The sequence below is a fragment of the Sinohyriopsis cumingii genome, chromosome 4 (assembly GCF_028554795.1).
Source record: "Sinohyriopsis cumingii isolate HCF-2022 chromosome 4, ASM2855479v2, whole genome shotgun sequence".
In the NCBI taxonomy this organism is placed as follows: domain Eukaryota; kingdom Metazoa; phylum Mollusca; class Bivalvia; order Unionida; family Unionidae; genus Sinohyriopsis; species Sinohyriopsis cumingii.
In genome coordinates, this window is record NC_142964.1 from 32,416,814 (window position 1) to 32,434,258 (window position 17,445).

At 44.4% G+C, this 17,445-nt stretch overlaps 1 protein-coding gene across 1 annotated transcript in view; it reads right to left on the bottom strand.

Annotated features, from left to right (window-relative positions):
* Positions 1-17,320: 17,320 nt before the first annotated feature.
* LOC149800894 (uncharacterized) overlaps positions 17,321-17,445 on the bottom strand; it is a 15,459-nt gene continuing 15,334 nt past the window's right edge. The window contains exon 4 of the mRNA XM_089954956.1: positions 17,321-17,445. This exon is cut by the window's right edge and continues 938 nt beyond it. The gene's annotated coding sequence lies outside the window, so the exon portion shown is untranslated.

Sequence of the window (17,445 nt, forward strand, 5' to 3'; positions counted from 1 at the left end):
GTGGATTTGCAAACTGAAGTTCCACACGAATCTGGCCTGATTTTATAGGGTGGAAATGTCCCTCGTCACTGCCTTGGTCTGGAGTGAAATCAAAACCCCACAAAGCATAGCCTCCTGCATAATCGTCGTACGAAATACCGTGACTGGTGTTGGTTCCTAACTGTCCCGTGGCTTCGTACAGGGACAAGTACGATCTCAAATAATTCTTTGCGACACCAAAGTTGGGCTCAAAGGGTCGGGTACACAAGGTCTTGCCGTCGCGACTGACTTCGATCTTGGACACATTGTAATGTTGAAACTCAAAAGGATTTTGATCGTGGGTTCCGTTGAAGGCTGAATTCCTGACGATACCAACAATCAAACGTTTGGGTAACTGTCCTTGGAACAGATGATCTTCGATCATAGATCGCTGTCCAGCAGGAATGGTGAACGTTTTCACTTCTACGCGTCGTATCGGATACTTGGCAGTCGTTCTGCTCAACGTCTGACTGACGTCGTTTCCCACTTTAGGTAACACCTCCACACGACGCACGTAAAGTCGGGCTTCTTGAATGATAGTTTTGTATTCGTTGGCATGGGCCATCAAATGGAAAGTGGCACTGCTACGATTCAGTCTCAGACGGATATCCACCCCGTTGAGCAAATACTTTTCTTGTAACCACATGTCCAAATGCAAACGATCCATCAGTTCTAAACTTCGCCCTTGCAGAATTTTCTTACGACGGTCGTTAAACCCCACATTGTGAGGATTGTCATCTTCTGTCAGGACTGTGTCGCTAAACGTGCCTACACCTGCTGTGTCAGGTTTCCATACCACGCAAGCATCCAGATGAGTATTCTTGGCTTCTTTTCCGTACGTCAAGAGATTTTCCAAGTAGGCACGATATGGGTAAGTATCCATGCTGCTGCTGACCAGTTTGTTATTCAAGTACAAGTCCACTTCGCTAAATAAGGAATGCATGAAATTGTTGACAGGAGCTACTCTAGCATCGCCTCCTGGATTGGTGTTGTCCGTTTTGATCACTTTCACTTTCAAATACAGGTAACTGCTATTCAGATCGATGTAATCTTCGGGTTGTCCTTTGATTTCAAACTCGATGGGAGCTGATTCCGTCAAAGAGGAGACGGGATGAAATTCCACCCACTGGGATTCTTGCATGGTCATCATGGTGGGGGGCATGGCAAACAGGTCCAGTTCCGTCTTGGAACAAGCGCAAGACTCTCGGTGCATCATTTTTTTTCTCTTTCTCAATAATCGAAAACGTCTAAGTCTCGAACGGTTCTTCTTTTCTTGGCCTTTCTCGCTTGAAGTCTGGTGAAAGGGTGTTTTCTTCGTCGTCTCTTTCTGCCTTGTCCTTGCTGAATGCCTGACTCGGTAGCGTGCAGGGCATTTATAGGTGTGTCTCGTCGGCCCAAAATGTCTTTACCCGTTTGCAGCAAGACATTTTTGCCTGCCCTCATGAAGGCTTCTTTAGGGTTTTGTTTGTCGATGATGACATTTTGGAGAAATTCTTTGCCTTGCGTCAGTGCCGCATCTTTCAAGGCGTGCAATCCGCGTGTCACCATCGGTTTCAACACCGGAGCCACCGAACGAAAGGCCGATTTCAGCATGTCTCCTAAACCGTGTCCTCGCTGTCGAGCAACTCCTCGGTACACTGGATACATGACTTACTTACGAATCGTGAGAGAACCGTTTTCGAAAATGGAGTTTCACCGTGACTTTTCCTTTGGTGAATGGAATATTTTGTCCCAAATCTCCTTTTATAGTAATGTTGACCGTGTCCAAATACGACTTGCTGACAGGCAAATAGTGAGGATGGACAAATTCGCGGTGGACGTGATAAGTGTTTCCACCTTCCTCGTCAGCGTTCGTGGCAGAATCCACTTTGAAAGGAATGACACGCAGTAACGGTACAGAGGTGTGTCCCACCACGTTATACTCCACCACATCGGAGTACACAAACATCAAATTCAGTCCTTGGTTCAGTTCTACCGGGGCACGAAATAACTTGCTAAAAGACTCGTTGTCGTAAACGATGGGTGATTCGTTTTTCTTCATCATGGCCATTCTCATGTCCATGTCTCCGCCCAACATGTCAAACAATTCAGGACAAAATAAAATGGACAGGATTTTACTCCCGTCAAATTTCATCAAGAAGCGACGAGCTGTTTTGTGGTATTCCATGGTGACACTTTTTTTGACACTTTCCAAAGCTTTCAGAAACACGACATTAAACCTGGAGGTAATGGTGCTCACCAAATGTTGACCACTAAAATAATACCCTGGGAGAATGAACAAGTGATAGGTGGTGTACTTTTGATTTTTTGTGCCAGGGGTTTTCTTGTCATATTTGCCATAGGTATCCAAGTACTGTTGCAATTGTTCGTCATGAACTTCCACATCAAAAACATTTTGATTGGGAAGGACATTGAGGACTTGGGTCGGGTGAATCATTTCCACTAAAGCCACTTCCCAATGGGCTTCGTGATCTAAGGGGATGGTCTGAGGTAATTTGGCCGTGTAACAGCACAACGTGTTGTGGGGAAACACCTCCATGGAACTGTCACTGGGTAAGGTTAAGTAACATTGGTTTTGGTGACTCATAATTCCAGAGTTCTGTGGCTGTCCGAGGGGTTATTAATGGACGTCAGAGGCGTGTCTCCGCCCAAAATGGGGTTCTGATTGTGGTTGGAGTGGTGACTGGCACTGGCACTGGACACAACGTTCCCGTTCGAGGAGAATTTCAGGGAGGGATTGGGAAGCAGGTAACCGATGCAACTGCTCAATAAAATGGTCCACAATTGTTTGTCTCCTTGTTGCAAACTCAAATTGGCAATGGCTGCCCCGATGACACAATACACCACGAAGATTTGGCAGAAAAAGACGATTTGCGTTTTAGGCACACGTTCTCCACACCACACCCACAAGGGTTGTTTTTGTAAATCTTGCACAGAAGAACTAGGGGAAGAAGGACTGGTCGACGTAGCTGCGTCTGCTGTGTGAAAGGGCATGATGGTCACTTCTTCTTTTTATAGTCGATGACTTGCGAAGCGTCGATCCAAGAATCGAAACTGGGTGGATATCCTTTCCAACGTACTTTGACTTCTTTGACACGTCGTTTGCCCACTTTACGGGTTCTGCGTTCGAGAATGCTTTCGATGTCGTACACGTCGTCTTCTTTTTTGGTGACACGTTGTAACTCGGGCAAATAAAACGTTCCTTTGAGCACTTCTCCGTTCATGTCTTCCAATTTATAGACGGCAGGATGACGGCCATGCACTCGTCCAGTGACGCGAAACAATTCGGTCGTCCAGTTAGGTAAGTAACCTTTGTCGAAAGTGCGTTTGGTTTTGCCAATGCGCACCCAATCTCCTACGGCCAACACTCCCCTTTTCTTGGGGACAGCCCTCGTCGGGGACGTACCAAACAGACGCTCAAACACCAGCACTTCGTTGTCGGGAGTCACGTCTTGCGGGGCACGTCCGATGCTTCGATGGTAAGATTGGTTGTACGCTTGCACCAGGTGCGGTAAGATGTCGATGTACTTCAGAGTGTGGTGATGCGTAAAATATTTCCACATGCGTTCTTTCAAAGTGCGTTGAAAACGTTCCACGATGCTGGCTTTGGTTTCGGGATTCTCGGTGGTAAAAAAATGAATGTCACGTTTCTTTAATTCTTTTTGGAAAGCTTGGTTCAGAAATTCGGTGCCTTTGTCCGTTTGCCATCGAAGAGGGTGACGACCGCTTTGTTTCAACACCCGTTCCAGGGCTCGCACTAACTCGCTGCTCGATTTGGAAGTCAAGGGCACGACCCAGGCAAATTTGGAAAAGACGTCGATGACACAAAACAAATATTTGTAACCACGATAGTAGCTGGCCAAGTGAGAGACATCGGCTAAATCGGCTTGCCATTGATGATCGATGCCTTCCACTCGGGTGCGACTTCTGGCAAACTTGCGTCGAATGGGTTTGTGTAAAGTGTAGGTAGCTTGTTCTTGTAACCATCGTTGCACTTGAGGTAAACGGAGACTTTTCAGTCGAGTTTTGGCAGCACGATACAATTTTTGAACTCCTGCGTAACCTGCAGGATGGGAGGGATGGTAGTAAATGCTGGCTAAGACTTTTTCCATTTTTTGTGTTGGTTGGTATGTTAATAAGACACCCACTCTTGGAGGATGTTGATCTTTTTCTCTTGGGGTACTTTCTTGGATTGCAATGCTTTGCGTGTGCGGCCAGCAATAGGTGTCGAAGAGGAGAAGGATGTTTGAGCGGGGGATATCGGTTCTTGTTTCACTTCTGTCTTCACTTCTGTCTTCACTTTCTTTTTCTCTTGTGATGAAGAAGGGGTGGCCATCATCTTTTTAATCCATCCAATTCTGGAGGTAGGTGGTGTTGTTAACTTGCGTACTTTTTCTGGTGGAGTTTGAAACCCTTCTTCTTCTCCTTTTTCTGTCTTGGTCACGGGTACTGGTGGTACTGGTGCTGGTACTGGTGATGGTGCTGGACTTTTCATCAAGGTCTTAAAATCTTTCAGAGTGGGTAGAGCTGTTTCGTCTAAAGCTTTCTGGTGAAAGAGTTGCAGTCGTTGCAAGAGTTGACCGTACTTTTGCGATTTTTCTGTTTCGGACAAATCTTGGCGATCCATCAAGGACTGCAATTCGTGTTGTAACTGGGACATCTCGCTCAAATTGGGATTGGGAGGTAAATGCGGGGTGCGTTGTTCTTGCCACCGATGGTATTCCATCCATCGTTTGTAAGGCACTAAAGCTAGTTTTCGTCCTTCCATGGGGTTGTCAGGGGTCGATTCTGAGATCTTGGGACTTTCGAAGGCCTTTTTATCTTGCTCCCACCAGTCCTCCCAACATGGTTCCCAAGACTCCTTTCAGTATGGGGCCTAACAAGAGAGGCAAAATGCCTCCACGTTGCACTAACATCTTCTTTTTTTGACGAATGGGAATTTTCTTTCGAACCATTTGGCGAAGAACGTGACGATGTTTGCTTAAGCATTGTTTCTGGTGTTTGGACAAAGGGATCGTGCCTTTCAAAACGTTCAAACAACATTCGCACACGGTATCGATGACCTCTTTGGAGGCCGTTTGAATGAGTTTTTTTCGTAGGGGTGGAGAAGCTTTGGACAGGACAGATAACATGTCCCCATGTTTGGCTAAACGTGGTGGCAGTCCTTTCCTTTTCTTTCCTTGGGGTTTTCTTGAGGGTGACATCTTTGAGTCTTTAGGAGCACCTAAAAAACACTGATACCCTACTCGGTCACAGGCCTTTTTTATACTGGAACGCGTCGCCACTGATTGTCTTTACGGCGTATCAGTTTGAGGACAGGCATGACACGTCGTGCAGGGGTACGTAACGGACTAAATCGAGCCAGTTCTTGCTTGGACAAATCCAGTAAACTTTGTAACATGCCCGATCTTTCATGGACTTTGATTTTGGGAGAAGGTACTTTGTAAGCAGCAGCCACTGCCACTAAATTGGAGGGTCCTGCCACTGGGGAAGTTCTTTTGGGGGTCATCAACGGAGAAGTTCCTGGTGTGATCAACGTCTCCAAGTACTCTTCAGTTCCTGGTGACATCAACGGAGAAGTGGATAAACGTGAGGCTGCCGGAGACGCAGTCACCGCTGTGGCAGGTCGTGGTTTGCGAGTGTAAGGTTGTGTCCTGGCCGAAGTGCCTCTCTTGCGACTAGTTTTCTTCTGTGGACTTTTCTTTTTCTGAGGACTTTTTCTCTGTTTCTTTTTCTGGGGGCTTCTTTTCTTTTTCCGGGGTGGTGGTGTCTGGTAAGAGGAGGGTCCTGCCACTGGAGAAGTTATTCTTCTTGGGGACCTGGTCTTTTTCTTTTTCTTCTTGGGGCTTCGTTGGACTTTTGTCTTGGGGATAACTTTGGGGGCATTAGGATCCCATCTTAAGAGTGAGCGAATGATGACCCCTCCTAAAGTACCGCTCCCTCCAGGTTTCAAAATGATTTGTTTTTTGGTTTGAGTGTCGATGCGGGGATCGGCCAGTTGGACCAAAGCGACTTTGTTTCGATCGAAAAAGCGTTGGGTTTGATGAGGAATCTGAATGATTCCTTGGAGTATTTGACGTGCCGTCACCGTGAACCATCGTAAGACTTCTTTGAGACTAGCTTCTAAGACACGAGCTCGTGTTTGTGGATTTTTTTCTCGACTGATGCCATACAAGGCACGAATCAATTTGACGGGAAGATGCGACTGAAGGGACGTCATGTTCACACTGTGTGAGACAGACGAAAAAGGGTCTGAGGTTTTTATAGATTTTTTTCATGGGGAGTGAAATGAAGTCGAGGACGGAGACGTGTACAGGACAGGTCCTCCGTCTTGGCACCAGTGGTGAAACAAGTGGGTACGAAATCGCAAATCCTCGGGAGTCGTAGGTTTCAAATCGACGAGTAAATAGGCGTGTGGCGTTTGAGTGGCATCGTCGTACGCCTGAGTCAGCCAAGGCGTTCCTAACTGTTTGGCTAAGACTTGCACTTGCGATTTATCTCGAGGGCTTTTAAACAAGACCACGTAATGCGCATTGAGACTGATGGTGCGATGGGCTTTACTTTGTTGAAACAAATTTTGGGTGATGTAAATGACACTGGCATTACGGTGATGCCCTTTGCGCGTGAACCACAATTTAATTTCTTCTTCGTCTTCTCCTAACATGTCGTCGAAAATGACCAAATGGGTTTGACGGGAGTCAGAGACGATGCCGTCGTCTTCTTTAGGAATGCCTTCCACAAACACGATGGAATCGCCTTGACTTTCTCGCAAGAGGCTGTACGCCGATTGCCACTCTTTGTAACACCACACGATCCGTTGAGGGGGCCGATCGATCAAATGATGTTTATGTTCGATCAAACGTTTGACGAATTCGGTTTTGCCAGAACCGCTAGGTCCAGCAATGAGCATGTTAAAGGGATGGCGAAGATACAAAGCCTCCCAACTGGCACGATCTAAGTGTTCGTCGATGACTTTGACAGTAGAGGAAGAGGGAGCAGAGACAGTAGAGGTAGCCATGGTGTGAGAAATGTCACTTGTGACACGAAAACAAACAAGACAAGAGTTTATATACTTTTTCAGAACACGTTTATTGAATGTTTTTTATCAAACATGAATACGAAAGACAAAAATACATAAAAGCCAAAGGCTTAAGTACAAGGATAAAAGGCACATGATAACGATGAACGTGGAATAAACACAAGTGTCTGTACAACAACCACATGTTTTGGGTAATGTTCTAACCAGTTCTATAGTAGGGGGTAAGGTCACACAAGTGTCCTCCCGAAAGGGTCTTTCAGGTCTGTCCACGACAGTCCTGTCCTGGGTGACGGGTTCTTCTGGCACCGTCACTAACACGGGTTGAAAAGTAACTTTTTTCCTTGAACAACTCTCGTGCATACTGGGCCACTTCTTGGGTCCAAGCCTCAAAACCCCATTCTTTCCAGGCACGGACATCTGTCCAATGGGGATGTAAGTCACAAGCTACACACACATGGTCATACACGTCTTGGGTAGCTAAAAGTTGACGAATCTTTTTTTCCTGTTGAGGTCGAGAAGTATCCAGATGAAAACGCAAGGCTTTGAGCAAAAGGAGTTTTTCGTGACCATTTAAGGCCATTGAGGTGGTAAGTACTGATCGTAAAGAGTCCATAAAGAATCGGCTGGTAAACGAAATCCCAGAAAACAAGTCACTAAGACACACACCACTTGTCGTCCCAAATTGAATGGATACAGTTCTTGTAATAATCGATGGTAATGATCCACGGTTTGAATATGGTCATTGAGTTCCTTCCACGGAATCTGTTGGATGACATGTGACATAAACCGTGGCATGGCAGCCTGTTTTTATATTCTCTTTTTTTCGGATGCAATACACGTACTTTCTAGCCAGAGATCTTCGTTCTCCAGTAGGGAATCTAAATCTTGCATACTGTAACCGAAACGTCAAAGTTCGTTTAGGTGTTTCCTCTTCCGATAAGTAGATTCCACGTAACAAATGTTGGTAATCCTTTAACTTGTCTTCCTCAATGCGTTGCACTAGGTGAATCTCGAAGTAACCATAATCATGAACATGTCGATCATTAGCGACCTCAAAGTTTTGAACAATGTCTGACCATTGAAAGAATTTCTGACGAATCAGTTCTCTTATACCATTCAGGTACCAGTGGTTAAAGATCTGGTGACGTATCGGATGCAATTGTTCTTTACGTTTGACTTGTATTTTGACCAGCTCTCGGTAAATGCGTTCTCTCAACTCCACAGGCAAAGCACGAATGTTCTCTTGTAAAGTATCCATGAATAGGTCATACTAAATTCTCTTTGGTCTGACACAAGAAATGTACTGTTTGCACAAACATGGTTTTAATTCATTGTCGAATCTAAATCGTTTCACCACTAATCTACACATTACAATTCGTTCAGAAGTTTCCTCTTTCACCAAGTTGACATTGCGTGAAAGATGTTGGTAATTCGTTAACTCTTCCTCTGGAATTCGATGCAGTACGTTTACAATGTAGTAGATAGAATCGTCAATACCAAACCATTCCTTTTTATAACCAGGAGGTCGTTGATCAATGTCTGTCCAATGGAACACTTTCAACTCAATCAGTCCTTGTATAGCCTGAAGGTACCAGTGGTTCAAACACCGGTGACGTAATGGATGCAATTGTTCTTTACGTTTCACTTGTATTTTGACCAGCTCTCGATAAATGCGTTCTCTCAACTCCACAGGCAAAGCACGAATGTTCTCTTGTAAAGTATCCATGAACAGATTATTATGGTAAGAAGTTACTTCAATGTCTTGGTCCCACTAAAGGTAAGTAATGACAATTCGGTGACCATCGAGCATGTTCAACGTAGGCCGAATCTTGCGGTTCCCAGTGGTGAAGTGACACACCGCAACTGAAGCACTTGACTTTATCTCCTTCACCCAAGTAGAAAAATCCGGCTCTGGCTAATTCTTCGGGGGTGGGTCCTCCCAGATACTTAGGCCATTTTCCTTTGAACGATTGAAGACGATTTTCAAAGTCGCAGTATTCCGACAAACGCACAGGAAACGAATATTCGTTTTTCACAGGTTCGTTTCGATGAGGGTTGGGTGACAGGAACAGGAGTTTGCTCAGGGCTGGATGACATCCGTAGGGGGGTAGACGTGAAGGTGAACATTCCCCTTTAAACCCGGTAAAATGTCTAAGAGGACGAGCAGCATCGCTTTCGCATCCCACAGGTTTGACACGCACAGCATCACTTTCCATGACAGGGGCAGTGAGAACAAAGTTCCCATGATGCTTTACGGCATCGCTCAGGTCACAACGTACAGCATCGGTCCCATCGCAAAGCTCACAATCGCACTCGTCTGCAAACTCCGTTACGCAATTACAATGGTAACCACATGGACAATCGCAGTTTCCTTCCGAACATTTTCCGTCGCAATGCATGGGTCTTATCCATCCAATATTAGTCACACTAGAGGAAGATACAACATTTTTACAATCTCCAAACTGGAACGATGTCTCTTTCAAAGTATTCATCTTGTTCGCTCGGTCTTGGTAGTCACAATGAACTATCGATCTTGACCATAGCCCCTTTTTATACTAGTTGCAATGCAGTCTCCAGCTTGTACATCTTTCCTTTTCTACGTTTTTTATGTCTTGTTTCGGAAGGTACCGTCTCTAAGGTACCGTCAACATTGTACCGTAGTGTGATGGGTGGAAAGGCCATAGAAAGGTAAGGGCAGTGCGGAGACCATCGAGTATGTTCCAGAATAGCTGAATCTTTATAGATACATAGATCCATTCGTAACTTCAGTCCACAAGCGAAACACTGTACCTCGTATCCCAATCCTGACTCAGGTCCCAAGTAGACAAATCCTGTTCTAGCTAAAACATGCGAAGAAGGTAATCCTTCCCTATCCGTAGGCCATTTCTGAAACGTGTCCAATCGACGGGCACAATCACAATAGTCAGGTAAGAAGACTGAAAAATGGTAGGGTTTGAACTTGGAGTTCTCATCGGGTTTCTCACTCGATTCTTGCTGTGGCGAAGTCATCTTTCTGGTGGGTGGCTATCCTCTTACAACCAATGTTTTATACCAACGTGTCCATACGGTAAGGTGAAATGATTGGGAAGTCGAACTCGCTTCTGGTACACGATTTGATAAACTTTTTCCAAAGGTCGACTGACGATGTGGTGAGTGGGTAAACGTACAATCTTGTTCGGTTGGTAAGTGGTCACTTTAAAGTTTCCATCCTCTCCCGATTGCAAGGCTTCTTTCAATACCCCAAAGTTGACCACTCGACTGGTACGATAATTCAGAGTCAGTCCTTTCACTTTGCACGTCGTGTGCACTTCTCCTTGTTTGTCCCGGTATTCGTAGCCGTAATTTTTGGGACCGCCACTGACGAAACTTAGAATCTTGTCGTCGGGATGCTCGTCTGTCCAGGCTCCTAAACGGTCTCCTTCGATGTTAGGGTGATGTTGAATCGGGTGATGGATGTAAATGCAACTGTCCGTGTCAAAGTACAGGACGCGTTCTTCTAACAGTTCTAAAGCTTCGTACAATTTTAAGCGAGCATGAGCTGTCACGTAAGCCGCAATGATGACATTTCCAAAAGGGTCGTCTTGTACAAAGTCCAGATCTTCTTCGTAATTGACCAAGATCAAATTCTCTCGAACGACGTCCACGTGTTTCATGTATTTGGTTTTGTCGTGAATCATCTGGAAGTAGCGGGAAGGTTCTGTCAAATATTCCGTCTTGGGTAAACACGGTCGTTGTGCCATTTTACCCCACAAGCAATTTAACATCACTTTGGCAAACGATCGCCTGCCTTCGTTTTTCTCGATGTGGTCTAAAGAGATGTCTTCTTGTTCATAGTATTTCTCTTTGAATTGTATTTGGTCTTCGGGAGTGTGACACCAGGAAGGATAGCCGCTGGCTTCTTGTTTCAGTTTCAAAAAGGCATCCACGTAGTCGGCGAAAATGCCTTTCTGACTGGGATCACCCTTGTGGTATTGTTGTGTCTTGGGAAAGTGGCAAATTTCGTACACTTCTAACAGCTGGTATCCCATGTCCAGAGCTTTGAACAATTCTACGCTGACCCAGGTTCCCGTCAAGGCACGTTCTTCCTGGGTGTGCTGACAAGGTTGGTCTTGGTTGCACGTTTCGGCACAAGTACGGCACAAGGGAAACATCAGTTTGCCTTGACAATGGTGAGGTAAGACGGGATGGTATAGGTTCGTGGGAGGCAAAACTTTGCACTTGATCAAGCCTTCGTATTGTCGAATGTTTTTCAGGTCGATGTGTTCCGTCAGCAATTGCGGGTGCCCTACAGGAAAGCGACAATATTTGCACACGTAGGGATACAGCGAACACACGTCCAAGTATTTGATTTCTTCTCCTTTCTCTTCGTCGGCTTGGTACAGCAAACAGGTGGCATTGGTCCTTCCTCCGTACAAACTATCCCTCGGGTTCAGCGGGTCCATGAACTGGTAACTTTCCACGAGGCGTTTAAACTCGGGATCGGTTTTCATACGGTGATCGTACTCGTGTTCCCACATTTCCACCACTTGGTATCCTTCCTGTTCCAACTTTAGGCGTCGCTGACAAGTGTCCTGGTACAAGTCTTCCATGGTTCGTTGTAAAAACTGATTTTTAGTGCCACGGTCAGGGTAACAGACGGGACATCCATGAAATAAGCAACCGTTAAACTCATACACGATCTTGGGGTTTTCTAAGTCCCAGCCATCGACCGAATACGTTCCGATGGTCTTTTCGCCCCCTCCGTTGCGGGCATGCTGAATCCACTTGTCTTCCTTGTCGCACAAGTAATGTAACCAACGTAGGGCTTTGACCGAGTATTGACGCTTGACATAGTGTGTCGTTTGAGGGCTGATGACAGCCACGGTGTTTTCAGGCATGAATCGTTGTCGATACACTAAGGAACACGCTTTGGCAATGGTGCAAGCTTCTTTCAAAGGATCGACCCCTCCGTGTTCCATGAACAGTTCTCGAAATTTTCCACAGCAACGCCGTAAAATGTCCACGTCGGAACGACAATACTTTAGCATTTCTTCCTGAAAGTCGAAAGGGTCCGAGGCGTGAGCCTGGTACCAAGCGTAGAAAGCTTCTCGTTGTTCGGTACGCATGTTGTCGGGGTCGTAATAGTGAGCCTCAGGTAAATGGGGTAGAACGGCGTGTTGATTGGCTTCCGTATTGAAAAAGTGTGGAAAGTACCCTTTAGCCATTTCTGTCATTCCAAACGTTTTAGGCATTCGACTCAAAGGCATGGCCAAATAGCTCATCGAATCTTTAAACTGTACTTGTCCCACTTGCATGAAAATGATTTTGGCTCCGTTCAAAGTCACTTTAGGACGTTCGGTGCCATGTTCCGTATAGTATCTGAGAAGAAACTGTCCATCGTATCCGGAGAAATTGTGAGCCATCACCGTGGCATGACGATGACAATCTCCGTAACGTTCGATGTCCTCTTGGCTCCACGTCTTGTCGACGGGGTCTAAGACCCATTGGGCAAAATCGGCTAACGTGTTCGGCCCCCGAAAGATTTTTTCACGCCCTCCGGGAATCTTGCTGCAGTGAGGGCAATGACTGAAAATAGGTTCTTGAATGCACTTCTCGCACGCTCGATGAGCCACGCAGAAATTAGGAATGTGAATGCTGGTTTCTTGCATGCATTCGAAATCGAAAAAGATGAAATTGCCTTTCTTCTTGTGACCGTCCTCTTTCTCTGGTGGGGGTTGGTATTTTTGCACGTAGCATTGGTGTTTCAAGTCCACGATGTGATGACAAATGTGACATTTCTTTTTTCCTGAACATACGTGTGCCTTGGTACTATTGGTACGTATGCCTTGTCCACACGTAGGGCACAATCTCAGGAGTTGACAAGCACATTTCTGCTGTGAACCTTGCGTCTTCAGATGTTGTTGGTAACAGGTAGGGCTGACAAACGTGCGCAGACAAGTGGAACAAGGCACTGGTTCTTCGCTCAGACAGGGTGAAGAGGCCAAACATCCTGAGCATTTCAATCCACAATGCTTGTGTTGCTCTCGATTATTATAACCATGGTCACATTTCTCACAGTAATAACCGTATCCCAGGAATCCGGTGATACTGGTAATGGTATCGAAATGGTCATCGTGATGATAAACATGAATGTATTTTCCGTCCTTAAAATCTTGGCCTCGAAACAACAGAGGCCCGCGCACTTCTTGAGGGTGCACTTTCAAGGTGTATCGTGGAGCTAGGGCATCTTGCAATTTTTGCATCTCAGGAATGCCACAGGGTGTGTCTTTGGACAGGCCAGCTTGTTGCAACAGGAGTTCTGCTTCATTTCGTTGTTTGGCTCGGTCGGATTGTTGAATAGTTTTCCAGGTTCTTTTCCATTCTACCGTGTCGTTCTTGTTGGCATAGGTTCGTCCCACCACGATGGCACGGGCTAAACACATCTGGTCATGAGGATTGTGAATTTGGACAAGGCTACGCTTAATGCTGCGAAGCTCGTTCACCAATAACATCTTTTTGCGTCCGGTCCCTTGAGGAGGAGAGACGTGGGTCATGTCCAATGTGGCTTTACCATCGGTGATGTCAAACTGGTCATTAGATTGTTGCACGTGTTGAATCTTGTCCATGACTTTGGAAGCGGTCAATTCTGCAGGGGTGCTAAACTCGATCCAAACAGGGGATTTCAAACCGTCGTGTTGTATGGAAAGTCTCAAGCGATCGTCTTCTTTGGGTTGACATTGTCGCTTGAGTGCAGTGAGCAGAGAATCCCACACTCCGGTGATGAACCCTTCTGCTTTCTCTAACGGTACTTCAGCCTTGAAATCTTTAAACTTCACCGTGTATTTGTAAGCCGTGGTTCTAAATTTTCTAGAGGAGCGCTTTTCCGTCTCTCGAATGGAATAGTATTTTTCAGGATTGACTAAGGGTGGTGAACTTAGTTTTGAGGTTTCAAATTCTGGTTCACTCATGTCCTCTTCAAAATCACTGGCATGAATTTGTGCCAAGATTTCAGCCCTGGTACGAGGCGATAGATCACGTTTCTGCCTCTTACTTTCTTTTTCTTCTTTCTTCTCGAATGAATTAGATCGTTTCATCTTGAAAGCAAAAAGTCAAATGACTCAAGTTCAAACACCATGAGCTACTTTATAGTCATAGCAGACCAGCGTATATAAAAGGGTGTGTGTCTTGTCCTTTCACTATTCATTTCACTCTCAAGCCGAGCACAACGATGGAAGAGACTAACCAGATGGAACGTTTCGTCAGAGCTTTACGAGGGGTCATTAGAAAATTCTCTTCAGACCAGCCTACGGACTACTCTCCTTCCTTTAGAGATAAAAGTCAAGATACTTGCTATATCTGCCAGAAGAAAGGGCATTGGTCTTCAGAGTGTCCAGACCGTCAAAAAAGAACAAAAACAGGGGCTAAAAAAGACAAAAGTCAAGATACCTGTTATTATTGTAAAGAAAAAGGACATTGGTCTCCAGATTGCCCAAAAAAGAAACAAGAGGAGTCAGAAGAAAAGAAGGATTCTTCAGAAGAAGAGAGGGATTCTTCAGAAGAAGAGAGGGATTCTTCAGAGGAAGAAAGCAGACAGGTGAAGAAAAAGAAACAGGAGAAGAAAAGAAGAAGGGAAGAAAGTGAGGAGGAAGAAGAGAAAAAGAGTGTGACAGTGAAGAAATTCAAAAAACAGAGAGACTAAAAAAGGAGAAAGAAGAAGTCAATGAACTTTAAATTAAAGTGTTGTGTTGTGAATTGGATTGTAAAAAATGGAGAAAAGAATAAATGAATGATATAAGGTAAGAGTCTTTGAGTTTTGATTTTAAAATAAGAAGCTACACTCAAGCACTCATACACAGACACGTACTATAGGGTAAAATGGGTGGGTTATTTTTTTTTTTTTTTTTTTTTTGAGTTATTGGCAAATTGAAATTGTATTTCTTTTCGAGATATGTGGGTGGCCCTGAAAAGGGCCTTTTTTCTTTATGATGTAGGGGTGAGTTTAAGCAATCAACTTTAACTGCCTTATGCCTTTGCCACGGCCAAGGCCTACTTCTGGACTGCGTAATGTTGATGATGATGATAATGATTGGGTTGAAATCACTAAGGGTGGTACGGTAGGCTTAGTCACAGAGTTGACGTGTTTAGCTCGGGAAGGTCGTATTCTCTTCGGTCGTGATAAAGAAGTCTGATACATTTGTTTCAGACTTCTTAACTCCGCTAAAATGTCCAACAGTACCGTGACCGTTTGATTTTCACCCTCTTGTTTCTTTGCTGCTACTTCTTCTTGCTGTTGTTTTTTTCTTACCTCTTCTTCTTGTTGCTGTTGCTGTAGGAGAAAAGCCTGTTCCGCTTCCTTTTGTCGTTGTATAAATTTCTCCAATTCTTCTTTCTGTCTCTGTCTAAAATTTTCCACTTGCGGTAATGAAGAAGGTAACGAAGGTTCCGGAACAAATTCTTGCGAGGAGAGAAAATCGACAAAATCCCAATTCACCTCTTCTGAAAGTAAGTCCGGGTTCCCTTGGGCGGTCTCCCCTGCTGGTGCACCCCATTGGATCGTTTTCTGAGTTTCCGTCATGTTGAATCACTGTCGCATAGATTGACTGCACACAAGCACTAGCGAATCTATATAGACTACGTGACGTCACAGACTGCTCTCTTCGGATTGGATGCGGGCTGACTGAATTCTGTAACGCGTGTTAGGATTGGTGAATGAACTCAATCCGTTTCAATCCTTTCTGTCCCTATAAATAAGCGCAGTTCACTGCATTGATTCACCTATTGTCGGAGCCTCAACATGTGGACAGACGTTGAATCTTCAACCCTTGTGTCAACAATGATGTTCAGGACGGACATGCTCATGTATGTCCGATCCAAGTGGACCGTTGTCCACAGGACCAGCAGCAGTCTGCGGATAAGAAGAGTCTATATAGAGAGACAAGGTTGCCTCAAGAGGACTCTGATGTATGGCCCTGCTGTAAGACGAAGTTTGAGGACAAGAAGATGTCGCAAATGCCCTTTATGTTAAGGGCATATTAACATAAACCAAAGGCCCTTTTCAGGGCCAGCCATATTTCTCGAAAAGAGATAGTCTTTCCATTGCCTACCCCTTTTTTTAAAAAAAATTTAAAAAAAAAAAATCCCATGTTCAATTTCCATTGACGCTATACAGTCCCACCCTGTTTAAATCCTTTGACGCTATACAGTCCCCTATTCCCATGATCAATTCCCCTTGACGCTCAACAGTCCCACGATTTTTCTCCATGTTAATTTCCCTTGACGCTATATGTTCCCACGATTTTTCTCCATGTTAAATTTCCCTTGACGCTATATGTTCCCAGGGGTGTTTTTAATGCTAAGTCCCATTGACGCTCTAGTATCCCCATTCACTACTACTTAGACTAAAATAATACAAAATGGAACACTCGCACAGAACCCTCAAATACGATCATGTTGTTGCTCATACATACATACATACATACATACACTCAGAGCATATGCATTGTTTAGAGACGAATACATTCTATGAAAATGTTTTATAAACCATATTAAACTTTCCGTGACAGACGAGCGTAAAATCCCTCTCTCAATTATAAAATCGTTCTCGTTGTTTGTAACGTAGTTATATCATTCTCAACTTTCAAGTAGCCTTTAGCATACATGCTTGTTCTTCTCCAACGAGTAATTTTACATTCTTGTGAAAAAAATATAATTTTTATAATTTTGCAAGTAATTCAAGCACAAGAATAAAAGTTTTATGAGCTTTGCTTCTCATAAACTTCTCACTTCTTGCTATGAGAAGGAAATACTAATCACTTAAGAAATGTCTTTATCCATGGAGAGAGAGAGAGAGAGAGAGAGAGAGAGAGAGAGAGAGAGAGAGAGAGAAGAGTGAGTGAGTGAGTTAAAAAGAGGTGTCACTCATAACGGTGTAGATATGTCTACATCTTTGGGGAAGCGGATGTACGGGTTCACTGTAATGAGACAAGCCCTCTTTGAGTCTGACGAAACGGACTAATTTTGCCAAGCAAATCGTTTCGCTTCTTATATACAGTTTCTTAGGACGCGGTCAAATATGATCATACGTCTTAGTTCTTGGGTTCGCCAGAATCTCAAAGTGAGGCTTCATCGTATCTTACCGACTACCGTCTGAGTTTATGAAAGTCATAAGACAGATTTTTCATGAACACGTGACACCTTAGTGATATACTGGACAGAAAAGAATTTGCTTATCCAGCACTGCAGAGTTCTAAATTTGTCAACTTAAGTATTATACAATGTGTAGGATTTCACATAAAAAAGCACAATCTTTATTGAAATAGTTCATTTAAATTACAAGAATTAAAAAAAAAATGTTTTTAATACAATTTACTGAAAAAGTCCATCCAAACAAAAGTATATTTACAGATTAA